At 42.8% G+C, this 18,942-nt stretch overlaps 1 protein-coding gene and 1 long non-coding RNA gene across 2 annotated transcripts in view; one reads left to right on the top strand and one right to left on the bottom strand.

Annotated features, from left to right (window-relative positions):
- Window positions 1-18,942, bottom strand: part of LOC125779317 (uncharacterized) — a 331,415-nt gene that overhangs the window by 212,646 nt on the left and 99,827 nt on the right. The gene's annotated exons all lie outside the window — the stretch shown is intronic.
- On the top strand, window positions 1,470-2,838 carry LOC125779624 (uncharacterized). The gene is made up of 3 exons (XR_007423411.1): window positions 1,470-1,703; window positions 1,760-1,866; window positions 1,925-2,838. It is a non-coding gene; the product is annotated as an uncharacterized LOC125779624 (long non-coding RNA).

Here is an 18,942-nt window from a genome sequence, read left to right as displayed (position 1 = left end):
TTGGGGTGAAGAGCAACCAGAAGCCGTTCAAGAACCGCCCATGCATCCCGAAAAATGCACTGTTTGGTGTGGTTTGTACGCTGGTGGAATCATTGGACCGTATTTTTTCAAAGATGCTGTTGGACGCAACGTTACGGTGAATGGCGATCGCTATCGTTCGATGCTAACAAACTTTTTGTTGCCAAAAATGGAAGAACTGAACTTGGTTGACATGTGGTTTCAACAAGATGGCGCTACATGCCACACAGCTCGCGATTCTATGGCCATTTTGAGGGAAAACTTCGGACAACAATTCATCTCAAGAAATGGACCCGTAAGTTGGCCACCAAGATCATGCGATTTAACGCCTTTAGACTATTTTTTGTGGGGCTACGTCAAGTCTAAAGTCTACAGAAATAAGCCAGCAACTATTCCAGCTTTGGAAGACAACATTTCCGAAGAAATTCGGGCTATTCCGGCCGAAATGCTCGAAAAAGTTGCCCAAAATTGGACTTTCCGAATGGACCACCTAAGACGCAGCCGCGGTCAACATTTAAATGAAATTATCTTCAAAAAGTAAATGTCATGAACCAATCTAACGTTTCAAATAAAGAACCGATGAGATTTTGCAAATTTTATGCGTTTTTTTTTTAAAAAAAGTTATCAAGCTCTTAAAAAATCACCCTTTAAATGTATTAGATTTTCTGCATGACATTGGATATGCAATCTTACGTAAGTTTGTTGCTAGAAACACCGCAACTATAAAATTTCAAATATCTTATCTTATAATAGCCCACATTAAGAATATGATTCAAACAAACTTTTACTATAACGGAAATTAATTCATACAACAAAGTGTTAAATTATTCAAACTAGTTGTTCGCCGTGACGCCAATCTACACATTCCAAAAGGTTTATATACATATGTATGTATGAGGAAAGAAGTTTTCATTTAAATATTCTACATACATACTTATGTGTACATAAGTCTTATTGGGTTATATTGTAATAAGTGGGTGCATGCAAATAAACTACGCTTAAAATGGAATTAGGTGGGGTATGAAACATCCCAAATAGTAGCCATAGACGACAAACATATGCGTTCGATCTGTATGAAATCGTTTCGCCATACACGAAATACAAATCCGTTTTGTATTCGTTCTTCAAACAGTGAATATGTGCGACAAACAAGCGGAAAAATGTTCGTCCGCATTATTTCCTATTCGGCGACACGAGAGAAATGAGATTTTGTGTGCACACAGCGCCATACACGACATGCATGTATCCACACCGATCGTAAAAAATCAAATATTTTCGCGAACATGGATTGGTATGCGCACAAGCCCCTACACGAGTAAATCGCAATTGAACGCACATGTATGCCGTGTATGGCCACTTTAAACAAATGTTATTAAAGTGCGTATAGAATATTCAATAGGGGTATTCAGACCAGCCTTGTTAATTCGTTAGTCGTTAGTTCGGTAGTTTTTACATGTATTTCGTTTTTGTAAAATTAACAGACTATCGTTTTACCGAGTAACGAACTATCCAGCCGGCAAGCTTGATAATTGTTTCGTTACTCGGTAATATCACATCAGCTGTTTGTTTGTTGTTCGTTGCTTTATTCATTTTCAACGGAAAAATAAGTCTGGCGTTCGTTGCTTATTTTTAAAGGGAAAAATTAATTTGGTGCACACTCGTGAGTTTGAAAAAATTTTGCAAAAGTAAGTATATCTTTAACAAATAGTTGCTTTTTATTTCATTAAATACTTATTTTCAGTGGAACCTCAAAAGAAGATACGTAAGAGGGCAAAGCCAAAAAAAAAATGGAGTGAGGAGGAAAACGATTTAATTCTAGAATATTTACTATAAAATGTTGAAATTGAGGTAGTTCTTTATATTATACAATTAGCTTTAACTAAACACTTTAATACATTTTTTATAGAAACCAAACGTCCAGTTGTACTATAAAAAATTAGTTGAAATAACAAATATTGATGCGACCACGGACATGTTGCGCTGCAAGGTCCGGTACTGGAAGCAGATGTATAACAAAGCTGAGGAGTGGCGCAAATCGACTGGTGCTGGAATAGACGTTGGCGATGATGTTTCCTCAATAAAAGGTAAATGCGGCTTTAATGTTAAGTGAAACTTTTTTGGTTTTTTAATAATTCTCCGTTCTTTGAGCAAAACTTTCACAAATGTGTCCGAATTATGAACGGTTTTCGGTTCTATTTGGGAGTAAATCCGAAGCCAATTGTGTTGTAGAGACGTACAACTTTGAAGTGTCACAATACTGCAGCGATTTTGCAGACCTTGTAGAGGTAGTGGAAATTCCAGCCGAATCATCACAATCATCTACTGAACCATCGGGTTCACTTAACGACAATGCAGAACAGACAACAGTAGGAGCAGAGGTAGCAACAGATCTTCCTACCACTCCGTCGTTCCTCGAAAAAGTGAAAAAACGTGCTCCAAAAAATATTCTTAGTGAACTTAAAGATATACAAAAGAAAAGAGAAGAGTTTTTTGAGCAACGAATAGAAATTGAAAAAGAAAAGTTAAATTTGGAAAAGTTAAAGGTAGAATTGGACAGAGAAAAGATAAATAAAGATTTTGAAATAAAAAAATTGGAGTTAGAGCAAAAAGAAAGACTGGCGATGATTGAACTAAAGTGTAAATATAATATGTAACAATTTTATATGTATGTTTTGTAAAATAATTCTTAAGAATGTACAAATATATCTAAATGTGATAACTTGAAGTACAATGCAACAACTTTTTATATGTAAAAATGAAAAATGAATTTTTGATGTGATCATAATTTTTAATTTAATAAAACAGCATTTGGAAACATAAGATGATATAACGATTGTCTTTTTAATTCAAAGCTACTTGAGGTCGTTTCTTCCACTTCTTCTTCATAAATGTCTTCATTTGTACTCTCATTGAAATTCTTATTTTCACTGTTATCAAGTAGTATATTGTGAAGAATGCAGCATACTAGTATCCATTCGTTACAGTATTTTTGACTACTTTTATTTCGCTACAGCTTTGAGCTTTAATTGCATATATATGATTTTTGGAAAAGAACGCTTCATGATTTTTTATTGGGGATTCGGTGAGTTTTATTTCAGTGCCATCCACGTAACCTACACAAAATGGTAGTTCGTTGAACATTTCTCGTACTATTAAAGAGCGCTCAGTATTATCTGGCCAATATATATATAAATGGAGTTGTTTTAAAAATGCCTTGAATACTCTGCGAGTAATATTTGTTAACGTTCCTCCGTCACCAATCCCAAAAGTTGACGCAATTTTTCGTATCGATGCACTTTCTCCAGAAGAGCCCAATCTATATAGAACGACAGCTAGCTGTATATCAATCGGAAATTGCTTGCCACTACATTTTTTAAAAACTTCGTCACTTGATATGAGGGTCAATAAGTGAGTAAATTGAGTTCGGTCTACACGCAGCATTTGACGGAACCGATTGTCATCCATTGTGGTTAAAATATCATCTCACCAGTGAATTGACTTTGGAACAATATTTTCTATACCTCTACGACAGTTTAGTGTACTGAGCAAATCCTCATACACCTCGTCAATGGTATCCTCTACCAAATCTTCATCTTCACTAAATATGTCTTGAAATAATTTGAAAGTTAGTTCCATGCTCCTCTGTACATCAATTTAAAGTACTTACCAGTAATAAATTTGATCTGATCCACATAATTTTCAATTAAATTATTGAAAATTTTTGATTTTGCACTTTGTTGAGGCATTTTAACTCTTTAATAAAATTGAATCAGCTGTTTCGGAATAAAATTTACCATACTACCAAGGTAGAGCAAAAAGTATGTTCACAGTTAAGCCTTTTAACGAAGTATCAACTAACGAATTACCGAATTAACAGGCTTCGGTCTGAATACCCCTAATATATTTATGATACGCTAACATCGTCGCATATAATTATGGTGCATTTACATAGTTAAGACAAAATACTTACTTTATAATTGCACTGTAACATGTAAGTCCTCCACCCCTTGATTCGAGATTCTCCTGCATATCCTTAATATAAATATATAATATCTATTTTTTTAAATTTTAGTTAATCCGGTATACAAAGGATTTCCTTTTTTTGGAACGAAGTTCCTTACGGCAGGCTTGGAGCAGATAGGCATTTTGCTGCGGGACTTAACTGAAAAAAGTGATAGTAAAACCGTAAGGAAAATCCGTAAGAAAAATACAGTAAGATCGCTAGTTATAGCTTTGCAAAATAATAAGGCATGGGAATCTGTAACATAATTGTGTATGCAAATTAGTTTTGGGTGACAATTGTGCTTGCCCTATGTACGTTTACGGGGAGTTGAATTGTTGCATATTTTTTGGCGCAAAGGGCTAAAAGATTGGTTAATGGTTTGAGCAGAGAACGTATATTTATAACAGAGAACGTTTAATATAGAGAAGGTTCACGGCGCGAATAACGTAAACATATTTTTGGCTAACTCGGCACAGATGGAAGAGTCTCACCACAGACAAATTATGAGCGAGTTTCACCACATTTAACAGCGATTGAGGGGTTTTTAGAGTCTATGAGAATAACATGTAAATGTAAATAAAAGAGAACCAATGCAGGGCATACATGTGTATTTATATGCAGGTGACTTTTGGTTGGCTTTTGCATACTATATACAAGTAGTTAGATTTTTTCTAAGTCTAATATACGTAAGTATGCATGCTCCTTATGATACTCCCAACAACAGCATTGTGATATTTTCATGCTTCATGTTAGCTTTCAACCAGAGGATCGCTTGTGTGTGATACATATGCAAATACATACATACATATGTATGTATGAATGTATCCTTTTGCGTTTTGCCGTCGGCAATTCAATATTGACATGTAAACATAATTATGATATGAGTATAATTTTATATGAATGCATAGTACTATTTACAGTCAATTTGGACTTGAATATTTTGATTTTGATTTTTACAGTCGCAAAACACATAAAGAAGTGGCAACATAGCTGTTGTCGATTTATATTATTTGACAATTCTAAAATATTTTTCTGTGGCTCGCAAAAATTTTCGTCAATATGTATGCAAGCTCATACGTAAATATTCATACATATTTACGCAAGTTTGTGAGGAAGCTGTTAGAGCGGCAAGGGAGTCAATCTGTCGACACAGCATTGTGTTGTTGGTAGAAAATCCGAGCTGTGTCGAAACAATAAGCAAACGAACGTCTATTGTTACCGCTTCCCTTGCCGCGCTAACAGCTTCGCACAAACTTGCGTAAATATGTATGAATATATACGTATGAGCTTGCATACATATCGAAGCAGATTTTTGCAAGCCGCGTAAAATACGGTCAATCCCGGTTATGTGCCACAATCAAAGACACAGATTTTTGTGGTTAAAAATTTAATATGGTACATAAGCGACTGCGGATACTTAACCGAGTCGTGCTTAAAACAATAATTTGAATGTATTTCAAAAAACAAACCGTAAGAAGCTTCAAGATATAGGCAGTTAAGAGGGAGGATTTTCATTTAAGCGGAGTACCACTTAACCGGGAATCACTGTACACATAAATCAGAGGAATATTGAATATTTATTTGCGGGGTTGGCACTTTTTCTTTCTCATACAAATATCAGAAATTGTTAAATTTATGATTTTTTGCTTTTGCCATCGTCGCGAAAAGACGCTTGTAGGCAAAGGCGTGCTCGGGGAGATGTAATGGTGTCTACTTTTATGAATGAAGCGAGTTTGCCTGTTGAAAGTGCGCTTGCGTTCATGAATGAAAATATTGTTGTTGTGTGTTTTTCTACAAATTTGAGCATCGACTATTTGGCTGCCATATTGACTGATGACGCTGCTGATGCTATACTCGTATTAGACGATTGTTGCTTTTTAGAACAATATTTGTACTTTTTGCGGGTGACATATCTACATGTGAACGCATATAAGTATGTATGTTTTGTATGCATTATTTGTGAGGGAATGCCATACGCACATATTTACATGTGTGTTTTTTTTTTTTTTTAAGTAGGGGGAAGCATCGGGCTAGGTATTACTTCGTGGGAGGGACTAGACATTTAAGTCTCCTCTATTGCGCGGACTAACGGACGCCTCGTCTGTTGAAAAGATCTCAGTTTGGTCATTATGAACGCTGAAGCTTCGCTGACAGCTTTCCATTTATCAGTCGACTGACACATGAGTGTCGTTAAATTATCGACCGTAAAACTACCACCGAGTGTGGTTTTTAGATTTTCACTTGTATTCGAAAATCGACGGCAATAAAATAAAACATGTTCAGAGTCTTCTATATACTCTGTACACGTCGGACAGTTCGGACTAACGTCATTGTGGAATCTGAAAAGGTAGCTTCTAAAGCAACCATGTCCACTAAGTATTTGGGTCAGATAGAAATCTAAATCCCCATGTCGTCTGTCTATCCACGAGCGGATGTCCGGTATAAGTCGATGGGTCCAGCGCCCTTTGGATGAGTAATTCCAACGCTCCTGCCACATTCTAGTGCTCTTGTTTCTCTCCTCTGTCCTCGCCGAGACAGTTTTAGGCGTTGATAATTGATACAAACGCCCGAGTTCATCTCCCTAGATGTCAATGGGCGGCATGCTGGCTAACACTTCAGCAGCATCGGTTGATATAGTCCGGAAAGCACTTATTACCCGAATTGCAGAAAGTCTATGCACTGCAATTATTTGTTTAGCATACGCTTTTATATCCATTGCCTGTATCCATACTGGTGCCGCATACAGTATTACGGAACTCATTGCCTTCGCTATTAAGAATCGCCGGCTGGAACGCACACAGTCTCTATTCGTCATCACTCTCGATAGGGCATTATAAATTTTGTTTGCCTTGGCTGAAGAATACTCCAAGTGTTCTTTAAATTTTAATTTTGAATCTAATATTACTCCCAGATACTTAAATTGCGGCTGCGAAGTAATCTTGCATTCCCCAATGGTGAGGTCTATTTTCCTCCGCCATTTTCAGACTCATAGAAGAGAACCATTGTCGTAGACTATTTAAGCACTCGTTACATTTATTTCTCAGGTCGGCTAATTGTTTGGCGACTGCTACCACCATGAGGTCGTCCGCATAAGCTACTAGTTTCACGTCTTCTTAGCACCCCGTCATACATAAGGTTCCATAATAGTGGGCCTAACACTGAGCCTTGGGGTACTCCACTCGAGATAGAGTAGCTCTTGGTGCCTTCATCCGTATCAAAAAACAGCTTTCTGTTTTTAAAGTAACTCGTTATTATATTTATGAGGTATTCAGGGGCCCGTATTTCATCCAGGGCATTGATTATGTCTGCCCAATTCGCCGAGTTGAAGGCATTCTTGACATCCAGGGTAATCAGCGCGCAGTACTTTTTTGTGCCACCTTTCCATCTTTTGCCACTTACTGCACATTTCGCAATATCGACGACTTCTCGTAGTGCGTCTCTAGTGGATATCTTTTTTATGAAGCCGTATTGTCTCTCTGATAATCCGCCGGCTTTTTGGATTGCTAATTCCAAGCGGTTTCTTACCATGTTTTCGTATACTTTCCCAATCGTGTCGAGCATGCAAAGAGGTCGATAAGATGAAGGTTCTTCTGGTGGCTTTTTTGGTTTCGGGAGTAGAACCAGGCGCTGTATCTTCCACGGTAGATGGTAGGCGAATGGTAGGCACATTGTCTTGGTGCAGGGGCTTAAACCGCAGCACAGCACGGCATCTCCCATCCACCAGGGATGGTGCTGCTTAGCACCTCCCCTGGGGGATGGCAGAGGCCGCATGTGCGCGGCGACCAAGAGCTACCACCTCCTAATCCAGGGTGTTATGCGACCCGTGCCCATTGGATGGTTTGCAGCCAGGAGGTAAATTCGGGTGTATTCGTACGGAGCCTTCCCAACACCGGGCCGCCTTGGGAAGTAACGGTGGCCTTACTGCGTCAAGGGGCTCTGGCGCAGCGGACTTTTAGATTCCCCTTTCGAAGACTAGACCGGAAAGCCCACAACACGGGGCAAACGGTCGTAAGAACAAGATGGAACAACAACAAAACAACAACAAAAGAACAAACAACAAACAAACAACGGCAACAACAACAACGAGAACCGAAACAACAACAACAACAATCGGAACAACGAGCAGAAGCAGCAGCAGCAGTAGTACCGCAGGCAAGAGTGGCCCAGGAGCTAGAAGAAAGTTTAGCTTCCTGGATGCCCTGTCGCCGGAAGAGCGAGCACTCTTCGAGGAGCACGCACGCGACGACGATGATGTGCCCTCCTGCAAGGGTACACAGCGTAGTGAGTCATTAAAGACCACGGTAAATCGCGCAAATGCTGCCTCCGCAACCCCCTCGAGCAGGATTGACTGCGGAGAGGAGGGTGGTTTCACGAAAGTGGAATCAAGGGGTGAACGTAAAAGGAGACGGCAACGAGGGAACATTCCACGTACCCCGGAGCCAGGACAGCCAGGAGGTCATGGCGATCCTCGTAAAGCAGGAATGAGCGGAGCCACTCTTAAGTCAGCGGAAAAGTGGGCTCTGAGTAGGAGCAGTGGGAATAATCCCTCTCCCAACAACGCACAGCGCACAGGCGCCAACGGTGGATCGGCGGCAACCAGACGCAGAAATCGAAGGCGTCGCCGAGCTCACGCTGCCTCGCTAGAGGGACGGAGCGAAGCAAGGCCGGCGCCCCAAGAGGCACCTAGAATGGAGAAGAGGAAGAGTGGCCAAATAACACCTCAGGAGCCACCTAGACCAAAGAGGGTAAGAGAAGACAAACCACAGGAGGCCAGTGGAAAGCGCTCCAACCCCAACCAGCAGCCAACCGCGAGCCGCAAATACGCAGAGGCTGTGAGCAGCATCCGGATGGCTGTGTTGCCCCGCAACTACCCGGCGGAGGCCCTGGGATCCGAACAACTGACGGCTCTACAGGACTGCATTGTGGATGCCCTCTCTGTCGGCGAAGGCTTCACCGGCGCCTTCAACGGCATATTTTTTAAGGGCGGCATGATGCTGGTTGACTGCCAAAATGAAAAGTCGGCCACCTGGCTACAAGGGATCACACCAAGGCTAGGAGGTTGGAAGGGTCCGGCCCAGTGTGTAAGAAGGAGTGACGAGATTCCACAGCTACACAGCATGGTGGCGTTCTTCCCAAGAAGCGCAGACACAAGCTACGACATCGCGTTCAATCGGGTAAGGAACCAGAATGACGGTTTAAGTACCTCGGCGTGGAAGGTCGTAGCAAGCAAAGTTGAGGGTTCTGGGTGGAACCTCAACATAACGATGGACGAAGAGTCCTATAAGTACATCCGGCAGAAGGGATTCAGGTTGAATTTCCGCTTCGGCAAGATCGTTGTGAGGATATGGCCCAAGACCACGGCATCAAGCCAAGGAGTTACGACAGGGATGACCGAAGCACCGGCTCCACCCGTAACCCGCCCAGCAGCGCATGAGGCAACTGCGGCTGTGGTTTCGGGAGGGCAAAATGAGTCCCCCAACGAACCCATCCCGGCTGGGCAGGTTGAGACCACCGCCGCGAGTGTAGACAATAGCAACGAGCCCCTCAACGAGCAAGGAGGCACGCTGCCATCAACCCAGGAGCTTCTGGAGGGGCTGGAGATGCAGGTCGAGGAAGACATCGTGCACGAAGACCTGTCTCTTACAGAACCCACCCTATGAGCTCTAGGACCGGCATGGAAGTGGCTCAGGTGAACTTGCATCACGCATCGGCGGCCTCGGCGGTCATCGTGAAGACGTTCGTCTCGGATAACCTGAGCATCCTTCTAATCCAGGAACCCTGGGTTTTCAGAGGAGAGGTAAGAGGCCTCAACACGAGGAATAGCAAGGTAATCTGGGATCTCTCCAGCGAGAGACACCGTTCCTGTGTAGTCGTTAGAGCCGATATAGACTTTTTCTGTATTTCAGAGTTTCTAACGCAAGATCTGGTGGCGGTGCAGGTGAAGGACAAGGAAGGGTCGGACTTCATCCTCGCATCCGCGTACTTTCCGGGAGAGACAGCCACAGCACCCCCCATCGATACTCAGTCTGGTGGAGGACTGCAGGGCCAACAAACTTCCCTTGACCATAGGATGCGATGCCAATGCGCATCATACGGAATGGGGCAGCACGGACTGCAACGTGAGGGGTGAGTCACTTCTTGAGTTCATAATTAGTAATAGTATTAGCATAGAGAATATAGGGTGTGAGCCCACCTTCGTAACTAGTGTTCGCAGGGATGTCCTAGACATCACCCCAAGCAACGACCGCATGACCGGGCTGGTCTCACAGTGGCGGGTGTCAACAGAGCCCTCACTGTCAGATCACAGGATCATCCGATTCGTTCTGGGAAGGTGAACCCTGCGAAATACGAACTGGGGTACTTTCAGAGAAATTCTAAGTAATAATATAAGCATAAGCGTAGTGGGGCAGGCGGATGGTAGGTCCACCGCAGATGGACTGGAGAGCAGACTGAGTGCCATAAACCAGTCCATTGTGGACGCCTATCATTGTGCCTGTCCATTGAAAACGACCTCCAGCAAACAAAGCTGCCCCTGGTGGTCCAGTAAACTCTCAGCCCTCAGACTTAAGGTGCGCAGGCTATTCAACAAAGCCAAGCGCACAGGCAGCTGGGAGGACTACAAACGGCACCTAACAGTCTACAACAAGGAGATTAGGCTTGCCAAGACAAACAGTTTCAGGAAATTCTGTGACAGTGTCTCCTCGACCCCTGAGGCAGCTAGACTGCACAAGGCGTTGTCGAAGGGTAAGACGGACACAGTATTATCCCTAAAAAGACAGGACGGGACTTATACGACAAGCGCGGAGGAGAGGGCAGACACACTCCTACTAACGCACTTCCCGGGGACAATTCAAGTGGACCTAATTCCAACCTCGGTCACACGTAGGCCGGACCGCTCAGACTGGCTGACTGCAAGGAACCTGTTCACTGCAGACTCGGTCAGGTGGGCACTGGCCTGCTTTTCAAGCTACAAGTCACCGGGAGTGGACGGCGTCTTCCCGGCCCTCTTGCAGCAGGGTGTGGATATCCGCCTTCCACACCTGCTAGGGCTGATGAGAGACAGCCTGGCGTTGTCGTATATCCCTGAACCGTGGAGAACAGCAAAAGTAATTTGCATCCCCAAGATAGGGAAGAGAGACTACTCGCTAGCCAAATCGTTTCGGCCTAGAAGTCTCACATCCTTTATGCTGAAAGGGATGGAAAAAGTACTAGACAACCATATCAGATCGGAAGCGCTAAGGATCACACCCCTACATGCCAGACAACACGCGTACAGAGCGGGTAGATCCACGAACACTGCTCTGTACCAACTTACGTCTGAGCTACGAGATTCGCCGGACAATGGCGAGGTTGCGATCTGCGCCTTCCTTGATATTGAGGGTGCCTTCGATAATGCGTCCCACACTAGCGTGATCAAGGCAATCGAGAGAAGGAACGTCAACCCCACGATACGCAGATGGATAGAAGCCCTTCTGCGCACGAGGGTTGCAGAAACATCAGTAGGAAATAGTAAGATACGTCTTGGCACCACGAGGGGCTGCCCACAGGGTGGAGTACTGTCCCCTCTTCTATGGAGCCTGATAGTAGACGAACTACTCGAGCTGATCACCAGCAATGGAATCCGCTGTCAGGGATACGCGGACGACATTGTCATAATGGCCAGAGGCTGATTTGAGAACACTCTCTGTGACATTGTTCAAAGGGGCCTAAACCTGGCAAAAGGATGGTGCACACGGTAGGGCTAAACATCAACCCAGCAAAAACCACCGTGATCCCATTCACTAGGCGGAGATCTCTTCCGGGCCTGAGGTCCCTAACAATTGGGGGCACAGAGGTGGAGATGTCAAAGGAGGTCAAATTCCTTGGCCTCACCCTAGACTCAACATTGAAATGGAGCAGGCATTTGGACTTAACGTTGTCCAAAGCAACTAGAGCGCTCATGATATGCAGACGCCTGGCCGGTAGATCATGGGGATGCAAGCCTAATATCATCCGATGGCTGTACACTATGATAGTAAGATCGTCACCTATGGAGCGGTTGCCTGGGCCGACAAAGTAGCACAGTCTTCTGTGATTCAGAGACTAACAAAACTGCAGAGACTTGCATGTGTCTGTGTTTCGGGGGCAATGCGCACATGCCCCACGGTGGCACTGGAAGTCATAATAGAGCTCACACCGCTGCATCAGGTGATCAAGCTAGCAGCAAAACACACCATGCTGCTAATGTCAGCAGAAGGCTGTGGAAGAGGGAAAATAATGTCCTCTAAACAGATGGACGCTCTAGCGGAAAGCACATCGCTAGCCCTCCTCCCAAGAGACGACACTTCATAGAAAATTAACTTCAAGAAGAACTTCACAGTAACTCTAGGCAGTAAAACGGAGTGGAATGATTCCACTCTGGAAAGGCTGCTGGAGGACAGTAACATTCAGTGGTACACTGATGGCTCAAAAACACCAGAAGGCATTGGGGCAGGTATAGCGGGTCCACATACTAAGCTGCCAATCCCTATGGGCTGCTTCCCAAGCATCTTCCAGGCTGAAGTTTTTGCCATCAGTCAGTGCGCCGAAGTTAACCTCAGCCGCAACTATCGCAACCAGCGCATAGCTATCCTCAGTGATAGTCAAGCGGCACTAAAAGCGATCCTGTCGTTCGACATCGCTTTTAGTCGAGGAATGAATAGAAAGGCTAAACCGTCTGTCCCTGCGCAACCGGGTACACCTAATCTGGGTACCAAGGCACAAGGGAGTAGATGGAAATGAGAAAGCCGATGAACTGGCACGCAAGGCTGCAGCGTCCAAGATGTTGGGACCAGAGCCATATATAGAAGTAGGACCCCACACTCTTAAGGAGCTGCTTCGCACTGAGGAGAGAGAGGAGAGGGAGCGGTACTGGCGGCAAGCAGCAAGTATGCAGCACGCCAAACTGCTTCTAGGAGAATATAACCTCTCCAGGTTCAAAGAATTAATTAACCTCCCCCGTGAGAAATTCCGTCTCCTCGTCGCAGTCTACACAGGGCACTGTAAGCTCAGGAAGCACCTGTGCAACATGGGCATGGTCTCCTGTGCTACCTGCCGGTTCTGCGAGTTGGAGCTGGAAACAATAGCACACCTAATCCTAGATTGCACAGCAATCTGTGGAAAAAGGCTCAAGGCCCTGGATTCCGTATACATCAGCAGGGATCACATCACCTCACTGACGCCCGGCAAACTACTGGAGCTGTTCAGGCTGCTGGGGCTCCGGGAGGTCATGTGATATAGGGGAGGACACAGTAGACCCTAGGTCGCGGTGCGAAACCTCAAAATTTTATTCTATCTATTATTCTATCTTCCACGGATCGGGGAACACCTCTTCTAATATACACGCATTGTACATGTTAACAAATAAACTGGGTCTAAGAGTTATGGCTTCTTTAAGGGCTCTATTTGGTATACCATCTATTCCAGGCGCTTTGGAGTTTTTAATGTTTTTCGCAATAGCCAATAGTTCGTCTTCTGTGACTAATAGGGGTGGCTCCGTAGCTTCGTTTCGCTTAATATAAGAAATGGAGGCATGTGTCGGGAATAACGCGTCGACAACATTTTTCATAAACAATGCGTTCTTAGGTTGCTGCGACTTATTTTTGAATTTCGACATACAAATTTTGTACGCCGATCCCCAGGGGTCTATGTTTGCTTCTTCACATAGCTTTTCGAAACAGGATCTCTTACTATGGATAATGGCTGACTTCAAGACCTTTTTTTGGCATTTAAATGCTTCTATGAGGCGGATTTCGTTTTCCCCTCCCTGGTTTCTCTGTGCGCGACGTCTAGCTAAGTGACAGAGCTTCCTCAGCTTGGCAATTTCGTCGCTCCACCAGTATACCGGCTTTCGATTGTTATTGTATCTCGTCCTGCGCATAGTTGCGTCGCATGCTGCAACTAGTTCCTTCTGCACAGCGGATAGTAGGTGGGTGGCGTCTTCGCCTGGTGCCTTTGCCGCACTCCAGACGCTCTCAAAGACGTCAGTATCAAATTCCTTTTCACGCCAACTACGTTTTCGAGAGGTATTTCTCTGAAACAGTTCCCTTTCTTGGAATAACGAAACATCAGCGATTATAGCCATATGGTCGCTATTTGTGTAAATATCTGATACCTTCCACTTAATATGTCTGCTAAGCGTGTCGTTCGCAAACATTAGGTCTATTATAGAACCTTTATTACCCCTTTTGAAACGTAGGTCGTTTGACGTTGTGAGGTTTGTTTGACTCAAAAATTCTAGAATGAAGCGACCACGGTGATTTGTAATTCTGCTACGCCAAGCAGTAGACCATGCGTTTAAATCACCCGCTATTATTGGCGATTTGTTTCTGGTTTCTAGAGACAACTCCAGGATAAAATCTTCAAATTCTTTAATTGTCGCGGTAGGACGAGCATAGCAACTTATAAAATATATACCTTGTATCTTCGCCCATGTAAAGCCATTATGAGCTTCTTTGGAGCGGGATGAGAATGCATGTTCTTTGCAGGCCCATATTGCTGCCTTGCCACTTTTATCTTTACACCAAGAGCTTTCCGAACACTGTCTATATGGCTCGCTTAGTAAGGCGACATCTATGTTCTCTTCTTGAACTGTTTGTTTTAGCAGATCTTGTGCTGCAGCGCAATGATTAAGGTTTAGCTGTAACAACCTCATTTTTTCATTGTTTTCATCATTTCTTCGTACTTCGGACAAGTCGTACTTAAGACGGAGTGCTCTCCTTTGTAAAGCATACAGCTCGGGGCATTTTTGCACACTTTTGCTACGTGCCCTGCAGCTCCACAGCGTGTACAGAGGGCTGACCGATCAGTCTGACTGAAACATTTGTGTGCTATATGACCCAGTTGAAAGCACCTAAAACATCGGGTAATGGGTGAGTATTCTCTAAGACGACAGACAGACCACCCTATCTTCACTTTGCCCAATTTTAGTGCAACTTTAGCGTCTTGAGCGCGCAGACAAATAAGAGCTATTTGTGTGCCACTTCGGGTTTTCCTCATATTTTTGACGCTTGATTTCTCCAGGTTTTGGAACCCACACTCTTTTTTTAGGTCCTCGCAGACTTCTTCCGGTGTTGTAATTTCATCCAAGTCCTTACACACTATTGTAACGTTATGGGTTTTTAGCTGTATCAGCGCCATTTCACCCACCGCTCCTTCTAAGACGGTTTTAAATGATTTGGCTCTCTTGTCTGCCTGATTTTTCAACTCGATGAGTAGGTCTCCTTTCATCGAATCGGTTTCTTCTTTTTCACAACGTCCCCCCATTTTTCACCTGCGCCTTGTTGACCCGTAATATTTTCCTGTATTACTTTTGTGGGCTCACTCGTCAATTGTTGCACCTTCTCAGTGGCTTTTTTCGGTTTTTTCGTGGGGGTAGGTCACCCGATGCTTCACGCAGCCGCTTTGGGGTATTCATCTCTTTAAAAGTATGAGATTGCTGGGTTGCTTTCTCAACCATAATTTTTTTCTCCAGTTTCTCCGCTTTTTTATATAAGCTCATTATGCTACTCAGTAAATCGCGCATAGCTTGATTTACGTGCCTTTGACCAACCATCATATTTTCCAACTCTTTAATTCTACAACCCAGCTTGTTGAAATGGTCGGAAGTATCATTATTTAATGAATTCTGTTTACTTCTGCTTACTCGGTCAGCAGTTTCATCACTAATTGTTGATCCAGCAGCAGTGGATTCCTCATTTCCGCCGTTAGGAGGCGTTCTCAAAATTTTAGAATTTCTCCGAAAAGGATTCTCGGGTGTACGCCCCATACTATTCTCAGAGGCCATACCTCAGTTAGAAAATAGTCTGGGTACACCAGTCAATCAGTATGTTCAATCCCTACCGCTACAACTTTACTTATATTTTCAATGGTTGGCAACGCCTAACCCAAAAGCAAAACGAAAAAAGAGAGAAAACGGAGAACAGCTGATTAATCTAAACAAAACGGCAGATTAAAAAAAATATTTGCACGTTTTGATGTGATTTGCTGTTAGTAGGGGAAATGAAAAAAGGATTAAAACTAAAAAATTGCAAATTTGCCACGAAAAAGGACAGGTAATTACAAATATATTTTTGTTTAAAACAAATTGTACTTATCTATTTCTCTAGGCTTATTATCCACTTGAATCCTCCGGACTTCCGGCAAATGCTGAGACAAAATCTAGTGTGCTGTCACTGTGAAAAATGGGATTATTCCGTGAACAATCCAAGAGCGCAAAAAACACTTCCACTTCACTCAACACTATCTATCTATGTATAATCCATATTTACATGTGTACGCATATTTGTATGTTGGTGTGTATATACATTATTTGTTTGGCAATGTCGTACACATATGCGTATGTATGTACATATAGAGCAGTGCGCGCACACTTTTTACTGATAAATGATAATATTACGATTTGAATTTGAATTCTACCTACATAAGTATGTAGGCACGATTCCGATTACTATGGCGGAGGGGTAAAAAAAGCCGAATTTCCGGGAAAATGGGGTATGTATGGATAGGGGGGCTTCTCTAGAGGAGGAATATCCAAAAATTATGTAAAAATAGCTAATATTTTTAAAAATATTCACGTTTAAAAATTCAAAATTTGCCCTAAGAACACATGTTATTTCTCCATGTTTCACAGAATATTTTCACGTTTTTCACTCACTATATTTAAATATACACTCTTAACATTGAAATAAGTTCACTTTTCACTTTTATTTTGTAATTTTTCAGCCAAATTTAGTAATTTAAAATCACTTACCAAATTTATGGCTGAAAAGCTTAGAGCGTTTATATTTACGAGGAAAACCAGCATTGCCACACCTTAAAAACCAAAAGTGAAGGATTTTTTTAGCGTTTCACAGCGTTTTCTTTGTTTGTACTTTCGAGTGATTCCTTTTTTATTAACTATAAAAAAACTATAAAGAAGATTTTTCGAGCTAAAATTGAATATGTGAACACTTTTCTATATATGTACATACATACATATATGAATAATATGTGATTTATATTTAATAAACACAGATAAGTAAAATCGTGTGATAATATTATATTATACATATGATTGTAATATAACATTTTTATATACATATTACAATTTTATACTATAATAAAGTCATCAGCGAATACCCGGGGTGACCGAAGTACTCTCGCGTAGTAAACCTTTCTGCGTTGGCGGCCTTCGGCCGCGCTCTAAAAAAATAACCCTGGCCGAGCGAATACCAGGGGTGACTGAAGTACTTTCGTGTAGTACTCCTTTCTGCGTTGGCGGCCTTCGGCCGCGCTCTAACAAAATAACCCTGGCCGAGCGAATACCCGGGGTGACTGAAGTACTTTCGCGTAGTAAACCTTTCTGCGTTGGCGGCCTTCGGCCGCGCTCTAAAAAAATAACCCTGGCCGAGCGAATACCAGGGGTGACTGAAGTACTTTCGTGTAGTACTCCTTTCTGCGTTGGCGGCCTTCGGCCGCGCTCTAACAAAATAACCCTGGCCGAGCGAATACCCGGGGTGACTGAAGTACTTTCGCGTAGTAAACCTTTCTGCGTTGGCGGCCTTCGGCCGCGCTCTAAAAAAATAACCCTGACCGAGCGAATACCAGGGGTGACTGAAGTACTTTCGTGTAGTACTCCTTTCTGCGTTGGCGGCCTTCGGCCGCGCTCTAAAAAAAAAACCCTGGCCGAGCGAATACCAGGGGTGAATGAAGTACTTTCGTGTAGTACTCCTGTCTGCGTTGGCGGCCTTCGGCCGCGCTCTAAAAAAATAACCCTGGCCGAGCGATTACCCGGGGTGACTGAAGCACTTTCGCGTAGTACACCTTTCTGCGTTGAAAATAAAAAAAATATATTGGCTTTTCGGTATAAAGTGGTTATAATTTATGGTTATCATGCACTCAAAATTTAAGTTTTCGTTATAAAATGGTAAATTTTGGTTATTATATCTATCAGCGATTTCCATTTATTTTTGAGGATACATTGGTTTGTATTTTAGGTGACAATATATATATTATTATATTTAAAATATGAGTTTGAGTGCATAATAACCAAAAAATATAACTACTTTATATCCAAAACTCAAATTTTGTTTCAATATGAGTGCATGATAACCAAAAAATATAACCACTTCATACCCAAATCTCATATTTTAAATACAATAATATTGTTACAAAAGTAGTATTAAGTTGTATTTGTATTACTATATGCATCCCTGATTATGAACAATAGCTGTAGGTATATGGAATAGCATTTGTCTTGTTGTAGACATCTGGCGCCACGGCTGTCTGCTTGTCGAAACAATAGACATCTGGCGCCGCACTGTCTGCTTGTCTAGTTAAACAATTGCTGAGTCTGGCGCCGTATAGCCGTATGTTCTGGTAATTTCCAGACGCGATATTCTAGAAGGACACGTCGGCATCAGCGAGAAGTGCGTGGCTATATAAGCCGTGGCAGCGCCAACGTAATCAATCAGTGCTAACAGTAAACTGCTATAGTGTAGACGAGTTGTGAAATAAAGAGTTGTTGAATTAAATTAAACAGTGTTGATTTTATTTGTCAATCCAGAGATACGAACCTAACAAAGTGAAATAGCAAGCAGTAAAATCGTAACAATTGGTGTCAGAAGTGGGATTGTCAAATAATCCAAATTCAAGATGGTTAAATTCGGAGAATTGAGAATTCAGCAATTAAAAAAGGAACTGGAGGAGCGTAATTTGCCGATAAGCGGGCAAAAGGCGGATCTGCAGGCACGATTACGTGAAGCAATGGAAGCGGATGGAATTAATGTGGACGAGTTCGAATTTGTTGGGCCAGAAACTTCTACAAAGGTAGAAGAGAAAGTAGAAGAACAACGAACATCATCAAGTGTAGACATGAACACGTTGTTAGTGGCTATTAAGCAAATGGCAGAAAATGCAGTGCA

This window comes from Bactrocera dorsalis, chromosome 6 (assembly GCF_023373825.1).
Source record: "Bactrocera dorsalis isolate Fly_Bdor chromosome 6, ASM2337382v1, whole genome shotgun sequence".
In the NCBI taxonomy this organism is placed as follows: domain Eukaryota; kingdom Metazoa; phylum Arthropoda; class Insecta; order Diptera; family Tephritidae; genus Bactrocera; species Bactrocera dorsalis.
This window is presented reverse-complemented; position numbering and strand designations above follow the sequence as displayed.